General features: G+C 43.3%; 1 long non-coding RNA gene across 1 annotated transcript in view; it reads left to right on the top strand.

Moving 5' to 3' along the window:
- LOC311526534 overlaps positions 1-11,880 on the top strand; it is a 28,316-nt gene extending 16,436 nt beyond the window's left edge. The window contains exon 3 of the long non-coding RNA XR_014713043.1: positions 11,397-11,880. This is a non-coding gene — a long non-coding RNA (uncharacterized lncRNA). The remainder of the gene's footprint in view (positions 1-11,396) is intronic.
- The last annotated feature ends 10,982 nt before the right edge of the window (positions 11,881-22,862 follow it).

Below are 22,862 nucleotides of genomic sequence, written 5' to 3'. Positions count from 1 at the left end.
CTCATTTGCCTCCTCCCCTGTCTAGGGGACTCATTCCTCTAGGTCACACTGCAGTCACTCACAGAGAAGGTGCAGCGAGGTAAATCTAGCCATGTATCAATCAGAGGCCAGGCTAACCTCCTTGTTCCAATAAGAACGATAACTTAGGTGCACCATTTCTTATTGGAACCCTCCGTGAAGTCCTGCCTGAAATACTCCTTGATGTAAAGACACCCCCTTTGTTGATTTTAGCTCCCTGAAGCCAACCCTGAAAGCTGTGTCGTCAGTCGCCCCTCCCTCTGTCAGAGCAATGGCAGACAATCGTTCCGTGCCTTTTTTCTGTGCGGACGCCATACCAAGGCAAGCATGGAGGCCGCTCAGCTCACTTTGGCAATTAGGAGCACATTAAACACCACACGCATTATCCAGCAGTATATGCAGCACCAGAACCTGGCAAAGCGATACCGGGCGAGGAGGCGACGTCAGCGCGGTCACGTGAGTGATCAGGACATGGACACAGATTTCTCTGAAAGCATGGGCCCTGCCAATGCATGCATCATGGTGCTAATGGGGCAGGTTCATGCTGTGGAACGCCGATTCTGGGCTCGGGAAACAAGCACAGACTGGTGGGACTGCATAGTGTTGCAGGTCTGGGACGATTCCCAGTGGCTGCGAAACTTTCGCATGCGTAAGGGCACTTTCATGGAACTTTGTGACTTGCTTTCCCCTGCCCTGAGGCACATGAATACCAAGATTAGAGCAGCCCTCACAGTTGAGAAGCGAGTGGCGATAGCCCTGTGGAAGCTTGCAACGCCAGACAGCTACCGGTCAGTTGGGAATCAATTTGGAGTGGGCAAATCTACTGTGGGGGCTGCTGTGATGCAAGTAGCCCACGCAATCAAAGATCTGCTGATATCAAGGGTAGTGACCCTGGGAAATGTGCAGGTCAGAGTGGATGGCTTTGCTGCAATGGGATTCCCTAACTGTGGTGGGGCTATAGACGGAACCCATATCCCTATCTTGGCACCGGAGCACCAAGCCGGCGAGTACATAAACCGCAAGGGGTACTTTTCGATAGTGCTGCAAGCTCTGGTGGATCACAAGGGACGTTTCACCAACATCAACGTGGGATGGCCGGGAAAGGTGCATGATGCTCGCATCTTCAGGAACTCTGGTCTGTTTCAAAAGCTGCAGGAAGGGACTTTATTCCCAGACCAGAAAATAACTGTTGGGGATGTTGAAATGCCTATATGTATCCTTGGGGACCCAGCCTACCCCTTAATGCCATGGCTCATGAAGCCGTACACAGGCAGCCTGGACAGTAGTCAGGAGTTGTTCAACTACAGGCTGAGCAAGTGCAGAATGGTGGTAGAATGTGCATTTGGACGTTTAAAGGCGCGCTGGCGCAGTTTACTGACTCGCTTAGACCTCAGCGAAACCAATATTCCCACTGTTATTACTGCTTGCTGTGTGCTCCACAATATCTGTGAGAGTAAGGGGGAGACGTTTATGGCGGGGTGGGAGGTTGAGGCAAATCGCCTGGCTGCTGGTTACGCGCAGCCAGACACCAGGGCGGTTAGAAGAGCACAGGAGGGCGTGGTACGCATCAGAGAAGCTTTGAAAACCAGTTTCATGACTGGCCAGGCTACGGTGTGAAAGTTCTGTTTGTTTCTCCTTGATAAAACCCCCCGCCCCTTGGTTCACTCTACTTCCCTGTAAGCTAACCACCCGCCCCTCCTCCCTTCAATCACCGCTTGCAGAGGCAATAAAGTCATTGTTGCTTCACATTCATGCATTCTTTATTCATTCATCATACAAATAGGGGGATGACTACCAAGGTAGCCCAGGAGGGGTGGTGGAGAAGGGAAGGAAAATGCCACACAGCACTTTAAGCACAGCACTTTAAAAGTTTACAACTTTAAAATTTATTGAATGACAGCCTTCTTTTTTTTGGGCAATCCTCTGTGGTGGAGTGGCTGGTTGGCCGGAGGCCCCCCCACCGCGTTCTTGGGCGTCTGGGTGTGGAGGCTATGGAACTTGGGGAGGAGGGCGGTTGGTTACAGAGGGGCAGCAGTGGCAGTCTGTGCTCCAGCTGCCTTTGCTGCAGCTCAACCATACACTGGAGCATACTGGTTTGGTCCTGCAGCAGCCTCAGCATCGAATCCTGCCTCCTCTCATCACGCTGCCGCCACATTTGAGCTTCAGCCCGCCACTTACTCTCTTCAGCCCGCCACCTCTCCTCCCGGTCATTTTGTGCTTTCCTGCACTCTGACATTATTTGCCTCCACGCATTCGTCTGTGCTCTGTCAGTGTGGGAGGACAGCATGAGCTCGGAGAACATTTCATCGCGAGTGCGTTTTTTTTTCTTTCTAAGCTTCACTAGCCTCTGGGAAGGAGAAGATCCTGTGATCATTGAAACACATGCAGCTGGTGGAGAAAAAAAAAGGGACAGCGGTATTTAAAAAGACACATTTTATAAAACAGTGGCTACACTCTTTCAGGGTAAACCTTGCTGTTAACATTACATACATAGGACATGTGCTTTCATTACAAGGTCGCATTTTGCCTCCTCCCACCGCGTGACTACCCCCTCAACCTTCCCCCCTCCCTGTGGCTAACAGCGAGGAACATTTCTGTTTAGCCACAGGCAAACAGCCCAGCAGGAATGGGCTCCTCTGAGTGTCCCCTGAAGAAAAGCACTCTATTTCAACCAGGTGACCATGAATTAGATCTCACTCTCCTGAGGATAACACAGAGGGATAAAGAACGGATGTTGTTTGAATGCCAGCAAACATACACTGCAATGCTTTGTTCTACAATGATTCCCGAGTACGTGTTACTGGCCTGGAGTGGTAAAGTGTCCTACCATGAAGGACGCAATAAGGCTGCCCTCCCCAGAAACCTTTTGCAAAGGCTTTAGGACTACATCTAGGAGAACCGCAAATGCCAGGGCAAAGTAATCCTTTCACATGCTTGCTTTTAAACCATGTATAGTATTTTAAAAGGTACACTCACCAGAGGTCCCTTCTCCGCCTGCTGGGTCCAGGAGGCAGCCTTGGGTGGGTTCGGGGGGTACTGGCTCCAGGTCTAGGGTGAGAAACAGTTCCTGGCTGTCGGGAAAACCGGTTTCTCGGCTTGCTTGCTGTGAGCTATCTACAACCTCCTCCTCCTCATCATCTTCTTCGTCCCCAAAACCTGCTTCCGTATTGCCTCCATCTCCATTGAAGGAGTCAAACAACACGGCTGGGGTAGTGGTGGCTGAATCCCCTAAAATGGCATGCAGCTCATCATAGAAGCGGCATGTTTGGGGCTCTGACCCAGAGTGGCTGTTCGCCTCTCTGGTTTTCTGGTAGGCTTGCCTCAGCTCCTTCAGTTTCAAGCTGGACTGCTTCGGATCCCTGTTATGGCCTCTGTCCTTCATGCCCTGGGAGATTTTCACAAAGGTTTTGGCATTTCGAAAACTGGAACGGAGTTCTGATAGCACGGATTCCTCTCCCCAAACAGCGATCAGATCCCGTACCTCCCGTTCGGTCCATGCTGGAGCTCTTTTGCGATTCTGGGACTCCATCATGGTTACCTGTGCTGATGAGCTCTGCATGGTCACCTGCAGCTTGCCACGCTGGCCAAACAGGAAATGAGATTCAAAAGTTCGCGGTTCTTTTCCTGTCTACCTGGCCAGCGCATCTGAGTTGAGAGTGCTGTCCAGAGCGGTCATAATGGAGCACTCTGGGATAGCTCCCGGAGGCCAATACCATCGAATTCTGTCCACAGTACCCCAAATTCGAGCCGGCAATGTCGATTTAAGCGCTAATCCACTTGTCAGGGGTGGAGTAAGGAAATCGATTTTAAGAGCCCTTTAAGTCGAAATAAAGGGCTTCATTGTGTGGACGGGTGCAGGTTTACATCGATTTAACGCTGCTAAATTTGACCTAACGTCCTAGTGTAGACCAGGGCTCAGAAGTAGATCAGGATCTTGCATGACTGAGTTCTCAGATGTGAACTAAGCCTATTCTGGTCTGCCTTTAAGTATAAATATTTTGACCCATATCGAAGTACAAAACAAACTCAAGGACTGAGTTCCAGCTCATCAAAACCTCTCTTACTATGCTGGAGGTGTTTTAAACAAATCACAAACTTATTCCAGGTATATTGGAAAGTACAGAACTGTAGAGACACATGTTGCTGCTTCCTTTAACAGAAAACACTGTTATTTGCCTGGATCTGCCCATTTGAGAAGTCAGTGAGACACTCTCTAGTTAAGCAGGTGCTTCTACTTATCAGGTATTTGCATTGCTTGCTAGTGCAAATACAAACTAACTATGAAAGCAAAGAAGTCACTTCAGCTGTGACACGGGCAGAAGGCCTTGTTATTAAGTTGTTTATACATTCCAAAAACTAGTTAAATGTTTGTCAGAGAAGAAGGTGTGCTGACAATGTTGCTTGATGCATATTTCAAGGGCAGAAATGAAGCCATGCTTCCATATTTTGCAGACATAAATCACCAGGAAGATTGTCATAAAAGGCTGCACTCCATGACATTGTCTTCAATTGGTTAGTCTCTAAGGTGCCACAAGTACTCCTTTTCTTTTTGCGAATACAGACTAACACGGCTGCTACTCTGAAACCATTCTTCCTCTCTGGCTCTCGTATGAAGGAAAAGTACATCTCTTGAACTAGGATCTGTTCCTGGGCTATTCCAAAGTAGCGGCCATGGGGGAGGACAAGGAAAATTACAGATAGAACCAGCCTCAGCAGTGGTAAAAATGTTAGTACATCATTTTGAATTCATGAGTGCAATTGTAACCCACTTAGATAAGGATGACATAGAGGTTCACAGCTGTTTTCACATGAGTTTTAAGACACTTTATTCTCTTTGCAAAGTGAGCTCCTTAATAAGGTTGTGTTTATTTATCTGGCTTTTGGCATGAGATAAAATGAAGTTATACCAAATCTCAGTACATAAACCCTAACAAGTGTATCAGACGCTCATAGATTGTAAAGCAAAATAACTGCAGAGACATCGTGGTTAAACTGAAGTGGAGGCATCAAAATATGTCTAAAATTAAACCCTGAGCAAGGTTACTTAGAGGCTAGAATCAGTCAAAGATGACGATGGCTCTAAGCATTTTAACCTCACAGACCTGCTACAGCTGCGGCCTGGGCCCCAGTGATCTAATAATAGTGCTGCACGGAAGCACGAATGCAGCTTGTGAAACTCATCCTCTTGGTTTGTCATCTAGTGGAGGGATAGGACAACTGTGGTGGTAATGCAATCAGCACAGAGCTGATCACATCGCTCGAGATAGATGCCTACCAGCTCTCAAAGGGCACAGGAGATAGGAAGGAAATTCCATCCAGTTCTTTTTTGTCTCACTCTTAGTCATCATGGAACTGAGACTCTCAGGTGGGTGGGATGAGTTACAAAGGAAAATAATGAGGTAAATCTCTGAATCCTATATGAGGTAAATCTCTGAATCTTACACACAGACATCTTCAGTACGGTTAAGGGGGAAAGAACTGGCTGAAACCCACTCTTGGTGTGAACCATGATCTAATACTGACCCCAAAGTATCCAGTAATTAATATGAGGCCACGGATTTTAAAAACAATTGAATTTGAATAACCCACATGACAAATACATTTAATCACAACACCAAGCTCTCCAGCTAGCAGTTGTCAGGAATCTCTACTAAACCTCCTGTTACAGTGAAGATCATTCACTCCTACTTCCCTGTATGCGTTTTACATGTGCTGGACAAACTAAGAGTCAGGCAAAAAGGGACTGTGAAGCAACAAAATGGAAGGGTATGTTTTACATTTCCACCCTGCTCTCTGCCTTCTTCTCCACCTGCAGTGTCATGCCTCAAGAAAAGCCCGCTAGATACATTTCAACATCACAAATATTTAGACACCATCCCCCTGGGTGGTGGTGCAGGAATGGAAAAAAATTGCCAGGCATCTCTGAGAGATCAATAATACCCTACAGGAAATTAAATAATCCTTTATTAATCTGATTAATAAGCCTGATACATGGAGGAACAGATCAACGACATGGAAAATAAAATGCATGCCCTGCAGCAAAGAATGTCAGCTATGGAAATGGAAGTGTCTTTACTTTTATCCAAAATAAATAATCTTGCAAATGAGGCTAGGAGACCAAAATGACTTCTGGGGCTTATCAAAGGGCTCCGTGGAGGGGGATACTTGCCACTATTTTTGGAAAGCAATTACACAATCACTTGGGAACTGGTACTTTCCCCATATTCATGCAACAATAGGAAGCACAGAGATTTGTCTTTACCTTCTGATAATGGACCCACATTAACGCAAGGTGTGTAAGTGCTTTAAGCACATGAGTAATCCCATGGTACTACTAAATTTTGGCTTTGCAGAACGAGCGTCCTAAAAACCACTGGAAATGGAACAGAATGAGGTTTCCTATTGTAATGATAAAGGGAGGAACAAGGAGAAATATCTGTAGGGGGATATAGCTTGCCGGCAGTGAGTTGTAATAACATAGTATTTTCATTTCTGGGGCTTTGCCACCTCGGCTGCCACAGCATACAGAAAATTCATGGGAGCAATGGCTTTCCTGGGACTGTTTATGAGAAGACTGGACTAATCCAGTGTAGGATCATTGGTGGGGTGTTGTTTTATGTGGGGAATTTTTTTTTTTTAGTGGGTCTGGCCCTCAGTTGTATTAATTTGTCCAGGAAGGGTTGACCACTGCAAGCAGAATTCATTTGAGGCAATTGAATTAACTAACTAAAGTTTAGTTTTGAGGCTGGATTTGAGCTTTGGAAGAGGTACTGTCAGCCAGCACAGGGCAGAGCTGAGTTATATGACTCTCATGGGCATTGCTTTTCTAAACCCATGCTTTCCTTTTCATTTGGACAGGATGACAAGTGGATTTTGTTAAGTGGTTCCTTTTCTCTCTGCTTTGTTTCTATTATTTTGGGTGCTTGGTTGATTTTTGCTCTGATGAAGTTGACATTTTAGGGTCACCTCTCTCATGTGAACCTCCCTATTTGAAACCTAATTCTGTAGAATCACAACAACATTTAATGTCTTTAAACTTGTCAACTGCAGCAGGACCAGAGGGACTTTGAGGTCAACTCAGCTCAGCAATGCTCAGCTCTTGCTCCCAGGTACTCACTTTTGCAATTGAGTCATGCTCAAAACTATTAAAATCCCACTCCCTGTTAAACACTGGAGAAGAGTGAACTCAGATGGGGGTCTGCTGTGTGCTCCGCAAACTCTTACTGGATCCTGAGGCTCAGGCCTGGAAAAGCCCAGCTGGGTGTCACCAAATATGAAGGTTCTGCAGTAAGGAATTAGTGTATTATTGTGCTACCAATGTGAGAGGCCGAATAGAATCCAGCTCATCCTGCCATGGCTGTGTTGGGTCTGCAGTGCTAGCCAGGCAGTACTGCTAACTTATTTCAGACAGTAAAATAAAAAGATATGATTCTCAATACATCCAGGGGCCACAATTGTGGAGTAATCCATGTTGCCGACTCTTGCAATGTTCCTTAAACTCCAGCTCCTCAAGTCCTGTGATTACGTGAGAATTTTAGCTTTTACTTTTAAAAAGTATGTTTCTTGCTCTGCTGGTTGCAGAAAAATGCCTGGAAACGTGACCTGAGGGCCACCGAAAGGCTCATTGATCAAAAGGCAAAAGGAAAAGAACCCTCAATGTATTATTTTTTAAGAATCTCATGATTTTTAACCCAGTCATGATTTTTGACGAGGCTAACTCATGATTTCTGAATGCTTGGGACAGGCAGTACTGAGTAATACCATGTTAAAAATAGCCAGTTTTCTGACTATAAATGCATGTTAAGGTCCCATCCAAAAGACCCTTAGACATAGTAAATCACATAGTACTGAGTTTATCTGTCTGGGAGGGCTTGAAGGGCTACATCTGTTAGGATTGTGGTTCCAGAGAGTCTTAGCATTTAAGATACTTCAATTTCTAATTGATTCCTTTCAATTTTCTTTTAATTTTTAGTTTTTCCAGGAGAGGTTCTATAACAATGCATTGCGGCACTTAAGTAGGGCCAGAGTTAAGAGTGCGCAGTAGTACCATTGAAATCAGTGGGTCTGTGAATTTAGAAAGGTACTACTCAAAGTGAATGATGGTGGCATCTTTGGGCCGATAATGCTTCCAATTTCAAATCACTCTAACTCAACACATTAACTCATCAATTTATCAGCCACACCTTCAGCTCTGCTTTCATTTTGTTTCTAACTCAATAGACAAATGTGATTCTAATTCCTACGTCCTCTTTAATATAAGGTACTGTACACAGTTTGGTAAAACTGGGACAAGATGGCAGGTTTGCAAAGTGAGAGATGGATTTGACAGTCTTCTCTCTTTCTGCTAAGGTGTGTTCGCACCAGGCTGTAATCATAGTGAAAGACATGCTTGATTGAAATTAATCTTTCACTTACTCTAGAGAGTGTCTTTGTTAGGTGGAAATGAAGAACTATGTGTAACCGGTAAAAATGTTTGTTGAAAATTTAGCCTTTTAATATTGAGTGCGGAGATTCTGTTATGTTATACAAGCATGTTTTCAGATTAGATTCATTGGAAGCTTATCATTATAACTGATTTATTTTTAAATGGGTTTTCCGTAAAGCAATATTCAGAGGTTAGGGAGAATACATTTTAGACTATGGTGAGAAATGTCACATACTACTGTTGCAGACTAAGACGTGGCTTTGAGACTGTATGTGAGAGATGGTAAAAGTGACTCATTTTTGTAATACACAAGGTGTAATCCTAACTGAATGGGGTTTATAGGCATCAGCCATATGGCAATCAGTGTTTGTCAGGCTATGAAAGATGACATTTCAAACTATCAGGGGAATATTGACCAATCTTTCCCATTTTGAGTACAATTTATTGAAGCAATTGACTGGCAGGAGGACAGCTTTTAACAACAACATCAGGAAAAAAGTAACGTAATCCAGGCAGGTTTCTGATATATGATGACCTATAAAAAGGTGTGAGGAAGGCTGAATGGATACTTTGCCACTGGTGATAAACAAGGAAGAGGAATGTTGGAATAGATGTTTAGCACCTGTCCATATTATGAGAAGATTAGAGGGCAGCAGCTAATTTTCAGATAAGTATATGGGGCTAAATTCACTCCACAACACCAACTAACTTTAACAGGAATTGCATCCACTTGCACAAGGCTGAATTTGGTCCATACTCTGACACTTTGGGGAGGACTTATCTACATATGACTTGATGTTTGATGTTATATACTCTCTGTATGTATCTATATCAAACGAAATTCTTGCACCTAGCAGAGAGCTAACAATGGAGGGTCATTAACCTTGATGATTATCCATTCAAATGAAACACCCTTAGACAGAGACCTGGCCACCAGAAAAACCCTTTTTTTCAAGTCTAGATTCTAGGTGGGTGGTGATCAAGTAACAGATTACCCGATGGGGATTTTGACATTGATCTTGGGAGTGGAAGCCTGACCACCTAGCAAAGGGGAGTGGAAGCCTATAAAAAGATGGTTCTCTCACTGGCCATTTTAGGGAGAACGTAACAGATCAGAACTAAGAGACAAGGCTGTGCAGGAGGAGAAGAGAAAGGGCCCTAGAGAATTATGACCTAATCCAAAAAACACTTGAGTTCTTTTTCCTTTGTTGTCCTTTGTATTAGGAAAGGTGAGTTTCTTTTTTGGGGACTGCCAGCCACACCTCTTTTTCTTCTGTCTCACTCTCTCAATTTTAATAATTTGCTCTCATGCTCACTGGAAAAAGAGAGCGAAGTGACAATAGCTAGCATTTTGTAATTTTGTTCACACACTGACTAATGTGTTAGTCCCTCAACCCATGGCCTCAGTATCCCTAATCTCTCCCAACATACATGTGCTACTACACACAGCATGTAACCATTAGTAGCTAAGGGTCTTGACTCTACTCCTGAGAAACTCGATCGCAAAACTCCCATTGGCTTCAATGGCACCAGATCAAACTTTAACACAGGGGGTTCTGTTAGCAGAGATGTAGCAGTATATTACAATAAAACCTTAAAAAACCTGTCTTTTATGATCCCTTTTTAAAAGATATAGTCATCTTAAAATATGTTGATCCCAAAATAAGTGAAAATTGTAACTTTTTTTTTTAAGGGCATGATCCAATTCAGTGGGAGTTGAAGGGGGACTTAAACAATTTGTAGGATTAAGCCCTTAGAAAAGTCTGCTTTTATTTCTCATGTTGGCTAAGTTCTTTTTCTTTTACAAAGGATACTGTTACTGTAAGGAGGACATTTGGTTGATCATAGCTTTAGGCCTTTCACAAAAATTGTCACATAGTGCACTAAAGGCAACCTTTCTCACATAGTAGATCACTGCAATTAATTGTTTAGACACATAATTTTACCACAGGGAAAGAACATATCATTATGTTGATTGGGCAAGGATGCATTATTAATGGTCTGAATTGGCTCATAGTCAAAGGACACAAACCAGCAATTCCTGTTGAAGCATCACACCAAGATTTGTAGCTGTATAATGATATTCTGCTGTTGCAATATTATTAAGATTCTCTCCGTGCAACTTGTAAGAATTGAGCCTTAATTAAACTTGATTCCCCCCCCCCAAACATGAGATCATTTAATTTCTTTGTTACTGTGCTGCATTTACCCTTTTCCCCCCTAGCAATCTGCTAAGATTTCAGATAGCTAGCTTTTCACTATGTACTGTTGAGTGGTCAACAGTTTTACACTTAAAAAAACAAAGTGGATGACCTTGACTTGTACAGAGATTAAATGCTACTCCATTTAGAGCTGTTGGTATCCTTTTCTTCCAAGAAGTCATCTTGAAAAAGAAAAAAGGAGTTTATGAAGGATGTTACAGGATTTTGCAGAGTGGAAGTCAAAAGAGTGGTCATATTCTAACATTTATTTATTCTCTGCGCAGTGTAGAGGAAGCAATTTTATAGCTATTCTTAAATTGTACAGGATCCTTTCTGTGAATTAATTACCATGCAATATAATACAATTCAGGTCTTGTATCTTTCAAGCAAATGTATTCTAAAGCATTTTGGTGCTGATTACAATCTATATATACAAATAAGTGCACTATGGAGGGTACAGTACATCAAACGAGTAACGTCTGTAGACATGATAGGGCAGGATGAAAGGGGGTGGAATGAGTATGTTTCAAAGAGAATAACTGAGAACAAACAGGTTTTTTTTTTTTGTTTGTTTTTCGGTAGAGAGAGAAGTTATAGGACAGAGAGAAGATGTGGGTCTTGAGATACAATATGAAGATTTTATTCCAGATGGACTCTATTAACTGTACCATAAGGCACTGCAGAGTCTCTAAGTATGATACATTTTCCATATATTGTGTTTTATTAATGATCATTCTTTTGTTTGTTTCTAGGCACCAAAGGCTCCCATGATCCCAGCGGACAATGAGCTACTTCATATACATTGAATATGAAGATACACACTGTTGGCTGGCAGCAGGGGGAAGGCTAAGCTGCACAGCGGTTCTCAAACTTCATTGCACCGTGACTCCCTTCTGACAACAAAAATTACTACCTGACCCCACAAGAGGGAATCAAAGCCTGAGCCTGCCTTTGCCCTGCTGCCCTGGGCAGGGGGCTAAGGCCAAAGCCCGAGTCCCACCGCCCCAGGTTGGGGAGGGGGAAGGGCAAAGCCAAAGCCCAACGATTTCACCCCTGGGCAGGGGTCCTGTAATCTGAGACCCACCACCCAGGCTGAAGCTGAAACACGAGTCTTACTGCTCAGGCTTCCGGCCTCGGACCCCAGCAATAACAACAGCCCGGATAACCCCATTAAAATGGGGATGCGACCAGTGTTCCCTCTAATTTTTTTACACGCATGTGTGGAATGAATTTTGTTATGTGCACCAATATGGAGGGGACGTGTGACACATCACCTTCATATTGGTGCACATAGCAAAATTCGTGGGGTGGGGGTGGGGCCGAGGGGTTCGGCGCGTGGGAGTGGGCTCAGGAATGGGGCAGAGGCTTGTGGTGCGGGGGCAGAGGGTTCCAGGGAGGGGTTTTGGGGTGTGGGCTCTGGGGTGGGGCTGGGGATGTGGTTTTTGGGGTGCAGGCTGCCCGGTGCTGCGGTGGGGAGAGGGGACTCCCCCATAGCCCTCTCTCACCGCAGTAGCTCAGGGCACAGACAGCAGCGCCTCTCCCCAGCTGCAGCAGCTCTGGTGGGCCAGGGCTGGGCTGAGGGAGGGGCTCCTCTCCCCTGGCTGCAGCAAGTCCAGGCAGGTCCTTGTTAGGGCCAGGGGCGGGGCGCCTCTCCCCACTGCGTCAGATCTGCCCTGGGAGAGCAGCATCTCTCCCCGCTGCAGCCCTGAGCCTCCGCGTGGGGCTTAATAGGCAGCCGTGCAGCTTAGAGGGAACTTAGGTTGAGACCCTCTTTGGGGTCCTGACCCACAGTTTGAGAACCGCCGCGCTATTCTGAAGAGTCTGGTTGGAAACTCAGCACATTTGGCCAATGCACGTTGGTGGGCAGCTCCCCCATGAAATTCCATTTCCCCACTGAATTTACCACTTACAAGCATATATTTGCTGGGGGTTGCTGCTCCTCCAATCTAATGATGCTGACTGCCAATATCCAACTGAACTTCATGGTTACTGCTTAAGTTTTATCAGCTTGGCCTCATTACAGACCATTGTAGTTCCATTCGAACTTGAAATTTCAGACTGACTTTTCTGGCGAGATACCTAAATGGAAAAGAACGTTGTGTCATATCCCATTACGAGCCTCGGGCGACAGTGATTTCCCCCCGCCATCAGTATTGACTCAGTAAGCAGCATAGGGAAGTATAATCAGGAATCAGAATAGGTGATGGGATTACATTGCTTCTCCAGATGCTAGTTTTTATGGCTTATTTTTATTTTCAGTCTTTTGCATTTTTGTGAATGAAGGGTAAAATGTATGCCAGAAAAAGCACCCAGATAAAATGAAATCTTCCTCATTTTGAGCATTCTGGGGGAGGATCTTTGTGCATTTTAAGAGTCAAGAGGAAGATTGATCTGTGTAATGAAGTTACTTTGATTTATACTGTCAAATGGAGAATAAAATCGTGCATTTTTTTTAAAAAAAAGCTTAATCTGTTTCGTGACTGATTGATTTAATTAAAAAACAAGGAACAAGGATCAAAGTCCCTGCCCAAGAGAGCTGGTAATCTAGGATTTGTAAAAAATGATGGGAGTAGGACAAGATAGTGACACAAAAGCGATCGGAAAAGAAAAAAGAATATATAGAAAAAGATAATTTTACAAGCTTTCCCCAATGCATTTTGAATATACATGCTAACTTTGATGATTTTTTTCCCCTCTAACTGAAGCAGGATTTCATATCATTTACAAGGTGTTGCAAGTCGTCTTCTGCACTGGGTGCTAAAAGGTTTATCACAATGGTTTTCACAGGATCTTTAAGTCTGTACATGTACCACTGGTTGTATATAACACTTAATTTTTCAGTTGGTCACCTAGAAGCATATTCCATCTTGCTTGACAAGTGTGTTAAACCACACCAAGTGCAAATTGTTCTTGCTTCTATAGGTTGTGGTTTGTTTGTTTTCTATCAGAGATACTTCATTGGCATCATGTATAGCACCTGTGAATAGCTAACTAAGGGTCACGGTTGTTTTGGGTGTTTTTTAAAGCAGCTTATTGTCTACAGTTAGAGTCAATAACCACATGTCTTACGTAATTGCTGTGGGGTCTGTCTTAGTCTTGCTCAGGTTAATTCTAATTCAATAGCATAAAATTCCCTCCCACAGTTTTGCACATCACAAATTTCTTGTCTAAGATGACCTCCTTCTTTCTATGGAGCCTGTAGTCACAATTACACATATAGTGACTGTACAAGGAAGGGTTCCCACACTTGTAACTGATTAATTAGGTAAGTATTATTCATATTCATGTAATTGCACATGCACAGAGAGATAAGGGATATCAGTAGAAAAGACCAGTGAACTAGATCCATGAAGAGAAACATCGTGGGCTCTGAACCATAAGCAGCTCAACTTTGTTTTGAAGATCGGAAGTTTGATTGCTAGGTTTGACAGTATTTCACTCAAGTTTGTGAACGTTTTCATTGCCGGGCTTTCACATGATATTCTGGGAATGCCTGGAGACATTTCAGATCCTTCATCTGAATCCTGTGTTTTGGGGTGGCTCGGGTGATTGTGGATCCTTTTGGTATGTTTCATTATGTCCCAAAGTACAGTACAGATCTTTTTCTAAAAAAGTTCGAAGATTAAAATGGCATAATAGTGTTACCCATCTGAAATAAACAAAAAGTATTCTTTTAATCAAACATTTCTGTTCTTTACTCTGCTTAATGTCTGCCATAACAAATGTGCTCTTTCAAAGCAAAACAAAATTTGACTCATGATACATATTTGAATTTAATTTTAAAATGACTTCACCAAGATATATTGGTACGAAGATACAAAATAGATGTATAACCTCTATTATGGGTCACAATACAGCAGGCTCAATTCTTCAGTATTAATGGGTTGTCATTTATCATTATTGCTAATATTTAATTTTACTATTTATTTGATATTTCTACATTCCCCCAAATCATGTTGGGCACGCTGCAGAACAAATACAAAGACACAGTCTTTGCCCTGAAGAATTTACCATCAAATTTTAGAAGGAACATGACAGATGAGATTAACAAATGATGGGAAAGGGATGGGCTGAGGGTTACAGTGATAAGATCACATGTTTATTCTGTCATTTTATACTTGGATTGTAGGCTCTCCAGGGCAGGGACTGTTTTTTGTTTGTACAGCAACTAGCAAAATGGTACCCTGATCCATGGTTGGGGGCCTAGGAAATATTGTATTTTTTTAATAAAATCAACCTTGTAATAAATTTTTGTACACTCAATTAGCTGTGCAATGGAATGTTTTGACTATGGTGAATTACTTCACACCACATGGGCAATGCAGCAGAAGTGAGTTTTATGGAAGGATTTGAATGAAGAGGGTTTGCTGGTTTAGCAAATAGGCATGAGGGCATCATGAAAATTAAAGAAAACAAACAAAAACAAACAACAAGGCAGTCCTGCAGCCCCTGTCATGTGGGACTCTTCTTTAGTGTAATTGGAGTTGTATGCGCAGGGCTTGCAAGTTTGGGTCTTTGTATTTAAATTAATGTCAACAACAAGATACATTCCTAGCCAGTTTTCAAGGTAAGACCAAGGGCTGAGCTCTTGAAGCAAAAGTAGGCTACATGACCTTTATATCATAAATACCATTCTTGTTCACTGCCAGGTTTTGCTCAGTGACATTCACTAGAACGATAAGAAATGAAACGTACTAACATACCGTTATAAAAATAGTTAAAATATTATTTATTTTCTAATCTCTCATAATGGTGTTAAAATAAACTCAATAAACTTTGGTAGTAAATTTAAATTAAGAAGAAATTGCATTTAAATAACATTAAAGTTACGACACAGAATGACAAAAGTCAGGAAATTCAAAACCTAAACATATACATCCAGACTGAGGAAAAAGGGACAAAGGACAAAGAAGCAAGTTAAGGATGGGCCTGTCAAACTCATCTCTGTGTTTCTTGATTTGTGTAATTCCAAAGTTGCTAGCATTATCCTCCCCGTGTGATCAAGCAAGAGAACATAGTAGAACTGCAGCTCTAGGCAACCACAGAAGGCAAGGGTTAATATTTTTTAATTGTAATTTCTTTTTGCATTTAATTTTTTTTTGGAAAAGAAAAGGAAAAAAATAACATCTTTGCATAGGAAGATGGAGACATAAAGCAAAAGAGTAAGCTACACAATGCCTTGGGAGCTTATATCTTTCTGTTTAATATCCAGAATCATTTACTTGATAAAAGAAGTGGTTCACTGAGTAAATACAGGGGGGCTGGAATAATTTTTATAGTAGGGTGCTGAGAGCCATTGACCCAAACTGTAAACCCGTATATAATGGAAACCACTTCAAGCCAGGGGATGTTGCAGCAACACCCGCACCATTAGTTCCAGCACCTATGAGTAAATGTAGATGTTTTGTGGAAAGTCAGGGGCTACTTCTATAAGGTGCTGAGCACTTGCTGCAAATTGACAAGGGCCAAAATCTCACATATGCAAATACATGAGCAGCTGGAAATAAGGAGGAATGGTAACGTATATGTATGTGAGGTGTAAGTTCTTTTCTTTATAAATATATACAGGGGAACTTAGACAACATCATTCATGAGAAGATCTCAAAGCATCTTACAAACATTAATATTTTCAAAGTACCCTGTGAGATAACACTATTACCTAACTAGTTCTTACGTAGATCTCAAACCCACTTTTCAACCAGTTTTGTTGGGATGGGGAAAGCGATGCCTGAAGAGATGAGTGATTTGCCCAACATCCGTTTTTTTAATCAGCAAAAAGGTGGCAACTTTATCACGTGTCTTCCATCAGAATTTTATCCCACTCACCATTAGCCAGTGGTGGGCCTCAGGGACGTGCTGGATGCCACTTCCTGCAGCTCCCATTGGCCAGACTGTGGCCTCTGGGAGCTCCGGGGGGCTGTGCCTGTAGATGGTCAACATCAGCAAAAGTCTCACGGCCTTCAATCAGATTAACCTGTTAGGCCGCATGTGGCCTGTGGGCTGCAGGTTGCCCACCACTGGCCTACATGGTGCTTATATACTAATATGATGGGGACTATAACAAATACATAGGAAGTCCCACCTGGCGGAGTTCATAGAAGAAACCAATACCTCCGCTCTGCTTTCTACCAAATTGCACTTGTGCCTGAAGTTTTCCTTATGATTCTCTCTGCAGTGTGTAATGGTCTGGAGTACCATGTGTGCACACACTGCTTTTGGGGTCACTACATATCCTGCAGGGGAGGACAAGGAAAACTGTCGTTATTGAATTTTTCCCATTATGCACAATCTCCAACATACCAGAAACTCTTACTGGAGAATTTGCTTTATTTTTTATAGTTCAGAGATTTGTGTTTCTTCAGAGACTGAGGCTTTGTTTACACTGCCAATTGAACGACAAAACTTTTGTTGTTCACAGGTGCCCCCCCCCCCGGCAAAAGACAAAAGTTTTGCTGTGGCAAGTGGCAGTGTAAACGGCTCGTTGTCGGCAGGAGCGCACTGCAAAAGTGCTGACAAACAGCTAAAAGTTGTGTAGTGTAGACAAAGCTGAGAATGATACAGTAAGGGATGGGAGGCAGTGCTTAGTGGGCATTGGCTACTTCTGCAAACATCCTTTTTGTATTCCTGGCTGACCAATTTGTCGAAACCAATATTAATTCAGCCCTGGAGATAAACCATTCAGAAGAGAGAGATGGAGAGGAAAAGAAGAGTTTTAGACTAAAAGAGAAAACGAGCTGCATAGAGGGAAACAAATCTTACCTGTAGGCAATAAAATCTGGATGCACATGCGCTATTTTTTGGAAAAATTGTGACCGCTAATAACAGGAGTTCTAGATTGCTGTGCTAGAGGCTGGTTGAACTTCACTTACCACTGCTACGGGCTTTGTTAACTGCATATTTTCTTATGAATGGAGGTCTTTTTCTGACAAGTTTTTTGTATAAATTACAGCGACTGTAATGTTGAGTTTTCATGAGACCAGCTCTTCACCACTTGAAGGAAGATGGAGATTAAGAGGTGATCTAGTTTCATGTAGCAAGATATTTCTCTGATCAAGACTGCAATTTATACACTATTGTAATGGAAAAGTAATAAGGTAGCACAAATGGACTATTAAAAGACTTTTTAGAGAAGTGCTATAAATACTTCATTCCTATGTAACTGTTCCAGTGAAAGTGAAGGATGACATTTAAGTACATGTAAAGAGGGAGCTTCATCTCATCTATGGAAGAGTGTGATTTTTATCTTCTTGTGACTCCAAGAGGAGTACATACCCCATGGTTTACATTGAATATTTTCATAAAAACTCCATCCCAGATTGTTATCTGGGATCCAGCCAGATGCTGGAACACACCTTTCTCATTCAGGAGTAAGATACATGGGTTTGTGCCAGACAGGGACAGTTTCAGTTGTTTCATTGTCAAAAGCATAAATGTATTAATAAGGTGGCATTATTATTACACTGCCCTAATGTCCAGTGCCCCTAATTTGGGGTGGGGAGCCAGAGTTCTAGGTGTGCTATAAATATATGATGACACGATCCCTGCTCTGAAGAGCTTGCAAGTTAAGAAGGCAAATAAATAAATGAGTGTGGGAAAGGGATACAACATACAAGGAAAATATCTGAGCCAAAGTCCAGGGGAGTCTTTCCATTGATTTTTTTTGTTTCCTTTTTCCACTCTAACTTTTCAAAATTTCTCCAACTTTGGAAAAGTTACAGAGTGTCAAAGCTATAGGATTTCATTTTTCTTTGTGCCTCACGGTAGCTGCCAAATTTTGAAAAATTAGACTGGGAAAGGAAGGAAAAAAGGAGGGAAAAAATAAAATAAGTCCTCCAAACCCATCCTACTGCAACCCCTCCCCTGCCCCGAGATTTCATTCATTCTGTTGCATTTAGTGGCGGGAAAAGACGGGGAGGGCAAAATATTAGAAAAATCCAAAATGTCAACATTAAAAAAAGCGTTTTAAAAACGGAATGAAAATGACAATTTTGTTTTGTTTCATTTCAAAACTTCCTGTCACCATTGTGTGTGTGTGTGTGTGTGTGTGTGTGGTCAAAAACATTTTCTTGTGAAAAATGTTTCCAATTCAATCCTATTTTTGACAGGATAATTTTTCAGTCAAAATCTGAACCCACTCTAAATGGGGAGTGGGGTGGCGGGGGCGGGGGGAGAGAAGTTGAGGCAAACAACCAATCAGCAGACAAGAAATAATGTCTAAAGTTGAAAGGTAAAAACCAGTCAGCTGACCGCAGGGCTGTGAAGGTCCTTGAGGGAGACAAGCAAGGGAGCCCAAGCAGGGTACCTCCCTGTCCTGCTTTGCTGTGTCTGTCTCTTGCTGTGCCTATTTCTGGATGCTGGAGCCACCCCCTATTGGGCCTGCTACTGCCCCTAGAGTGAGTGTGTCCTAAAAGAGGACCCCCCCTGCCCCATCTGGAGTGTGGGTGCTGCGGGAGGGGTCCATGGCTTAAATATGTCTTAGCTACCAGAGCTGATCAAAATGATCATGGTCTCTTAGGTGTGTCTGTTAACATAACTCGGCTCCTGTGCGGTTTCTCTATGTGAAGAAATTTCACTGGAAAGGTAGCCCTATTTCATGTTTCGGCAGCACGGAGCACTCTTATGAATAGTTCATAATAAATGCTCCCACACTGAATATAAACATCAATTAAATCTTAATGTTATAGTGTTTACATTTTAAACTACAGGCTGGGAAGCTTGTGTGCGAAGTGTTTAGCCCCAGCTAAGGTGTCTATTATAAGAGAACAATCAAAAGGAGTGAACAATCTGAATCCAAAGAGGCCACCACATAAATGTTTCTTATGATTTTTCCCTGTAAACTTTAAATACTGAAGGATTTAGGATACATTTTCTGGGCCCATCCTCTTGGAAACAGGTTTCTGTTGTAGCTTGGAGTAACAGGGCCAAATTCACTAAAACAGTTAGCTCTACTTAGTACACTTGAGGTAGTTCACTCAAGATAGCCAATCCTAACCAAAGGCCTAGGCTTTAAGGTCAGTATAGCTTCGTTTCTCAGGGGTGTGAAAGACATAGCTATACTGACCTAGCTCCCAGTGTAGACAGCACTAGGTGCAGATGGAATCCTACCATCAGTCTAGCTACCTCCTCTCAGGGAGATGGATTACTTGTGTCCGTAGGTAGTCTCTATACTGTGTGACAAAGTTCCTCCTCTGCCTTGATGGGTCCTGTGCTTATTGGCAGTTTTTCTCACCTGAGAGGTTCACGGCAGCCCTCAGTATGGCCACTTTTGTGGCTCGAATCTGCCATTCACTCAGTTAGTCTCATCACTAGCCAGCATGGGGAAAAGGAAGAAGAACAATCCCAGCAGCCTCTGGTGATCCACCTAGTGGATTGGGGAACAGGCCAGAGACCTTCCCCTCTGGTGGAACCCACAGTCCAGTTCAACTCCTCCGGTATCAAGTAGGGGGATGGGGGGAACCTGGGCCCGCCCTCTATTCTGGGTTCCAGCCCAGGGCCCTGTGGATTGCAGTTGTCTACGGTGGCTCCTGTAACAGCTGCGTGACAGCTACAACTCCCTGGGCTACTTCCCCATGGCCTTCTCCCAACACCTTCTTTATTGTCACCACAGGACCTTCCTCCTGATGGCTGATAGTGCTTGTACTTCTCAGTCTTCCAGTAGTATGCCTTCTCACTCTCAGGTTCTTGCGCCTCTTGCTCCTAGCTCCTCACACGCACCACAAACTGAAGTGAGCTCCTTTTTAAACCCAGGTGCCCTGATTAGCCTGCCTTAATTGATTCTAGCTGCTTCTGATTGGCTGCAGGTGTTCTAATCAATCTGTTTGCCTTAATTATTTCCAGAAAGTTCCTGATTGTTCTGGAACCTTCCCTGTTACCTTACCCAGGGAAAAGGGACCTACTTAACCTGGGGCTAATATATCTGCCTTCTATCACTTTCCTGTAGCCATCTGGCCCGACCCTGTCACAACTGAAGCACTACAGCAGTGCAGCGGTAGCATTTTAAGTGTAGACATACCCTGAGTGAGAGCAGCTGCAAAACATCACTAGTGCACCACAGAGTGATTTGATTAGCAACACAGAGTGATTGCATTAGCACCTGATGAATTGTATTAACTCAGAGTGCTGCATCTTCCCTGCATGTTCCCCGATGGGCCAGCTAGCTATAGCTTAAAGCACCTCTTAATGCTAGCTAGAGATTTGTGTGCGTAGACAAGAGTTGAGTTAAAGGCAACACTTGAGTTATAGCGGGAGCAAACATGGCAGTAAAGAGAAGCACCAAGACCACATCCTCCTCTGTATTCCTTTTGAGTTGTTGGGCAGATGGTGCCTCTCAGATGTCCTCTGTGTGCCGCTCTCCTTCCTGATGTGGTGCTGAGGGGTTCAGTCATATTGGTGGCACTGTCTCCCCTTCAGCTGGTCCCCATGGAGTATGTTCCATTGGCCCAGAGAGCCATGCAAGGGGAATGGGCAGACCTTGTAGACTGACAACCCTGGTGGCTGAAGACTTTTATTTATCCATAAAATAGTCCAACATTGGCAACTGTAGACCAGCTTCTCCATGCTGCCCTGCCAATGTGTCTCAACCCTGCCCTGGAGGGACCTCCTTGGAATCCAGTGGCAACATTTTGTGCCTTTGGCCCAAAGCTTCAAATCCTTGTCCAAGCTGCTGAATCAGCCAACAGGACTGCTATCTAGTGCCAGTTGTGAAAGAACTATTTCTGTTGTGGACATTTGGAACTTGACTGAGAATACCAGCTGACTTCTATCAGATCACCAAACAGCTGTCAGATGGGATCACTCTGATTTGGATTTGAAACATTGACCTAGAGCAGTGGTTCTCAAACTTTTTTTACTGGTGACCCCTTTCACATAGCAACCCGCTGAGTGCGACCCCCAATTATCAATTAAAAACACTTTTTGATATATTTAACACCATTATAAATGCTGGAGGTAAAGTGGGGTTTGGAAGTGGAGGTTGACAGCTCATGACCCTCCATGTAATAACCTTGCAACCCCCTGACCCCAGTTTGAGAACCCCTGACCTAGAGGTATATGTACCCCATTACCAATCTCCTGAACAGTCCAGTCTCCATCTGCTTCACTTCTGATCTTGGAGAATCCCCAAGGCACATTGGAGAAATGTAGGGAACTACACTAGACTGGGAAGAAGCTCTGAAGAATGGGAGCCTCCTAACAGACATATTGTTCTCTCCCCTGACAATTTTTCTCACCTCTCTTTGAATTCAATTTAGCTTGTGCTTAGTAGTGAAAGGGAAACGAAATGTACCCATTGACTCACTATACTAGCAGTGACTGTCGGGCTCCTTTGCTATGCTACGAGAATCACTCTTAGGCAGCACGTAGAGAGATCCAGCCAGAAAAAGCCCACCACATAAATACCTGAATTTTCTGCTCTTCAAAAAACATATGCTTCTTGTTTAGTGCTAAAAGGTTTCCGCCTGCCCCTGCTCCCACTGAAATCAATAAGGATTCTACCACACACTTCAAAGGGAGCAGGGTTAGGTGCACTATTGTTTTTTTTTCTATCAGTGCAGTTTATGGTACAAGAGTGAAACATCCTTTGCTGAATCTAATATGTTATAACGTTTTCTCTCGACGGTTAAAACGGGTCGACTCCATGGCTGGTGGAGCAGTCTTTGATTTGGTAGTGAAAGCAAAGCCCTTCCCAGTGCATTGAGCAAGAACTGTCAGAAGGAAAGCATTATTTTTCTTTAAAAAATGTATCTTCTGTTCCCTTCGCTTCACTTTTTCAGGACATAAATGATTTTCTTGTGGCTGCAGCTCGTGATAGGAGCCAGCAAAGCAATCTGTGCCCAACGTGCTTCGATGAAACCTCAAAAGAGCAATCGGTACCACTCAAATATTTTATTTCTTCTATATCAAGGTTTGTGCCTGCTTTGCTGTCAGCCTAGCCTGTGATGTGGACAGGCAACCAAATCCGCCCCCAATATTCTCTGTCTACAAAAGCTTTACAATGGGAAATATATCTCGCTAGGTCTCTGCGTTAGGGTTCGCTATTGATGTAGCACCACCAGAGCACATTTTGAACCAATTATGGAATAAAAAAAAATCGTGGCCCTTACCCCCCCGCAGTGCAAAGAAAGAGTAAATACAGGGCTGTACTGTGCTATTTGCTCTAATAGTCTGTTTAAATACAGCCGGTAAAAACGACCAAACCTACAAGCTTCAGAGGCTTTTTT

This window comes from Lepidochelys olivacea, assembly GCF_965140295.1.
Source record: "Lepidochelys olivacea isolate rLepOli2 genome assembly, chromosome: 9".
NCBI lineage: Eukaryota > Metazoa > Chordata > Testudines > Cheloniidae > Lepidochelys > Lepidochelys olivacea.
Note: the sequence above shows the minus strand (reverse complement) of the source record. Positions and strands in the feature narration are given on the sequence as shown.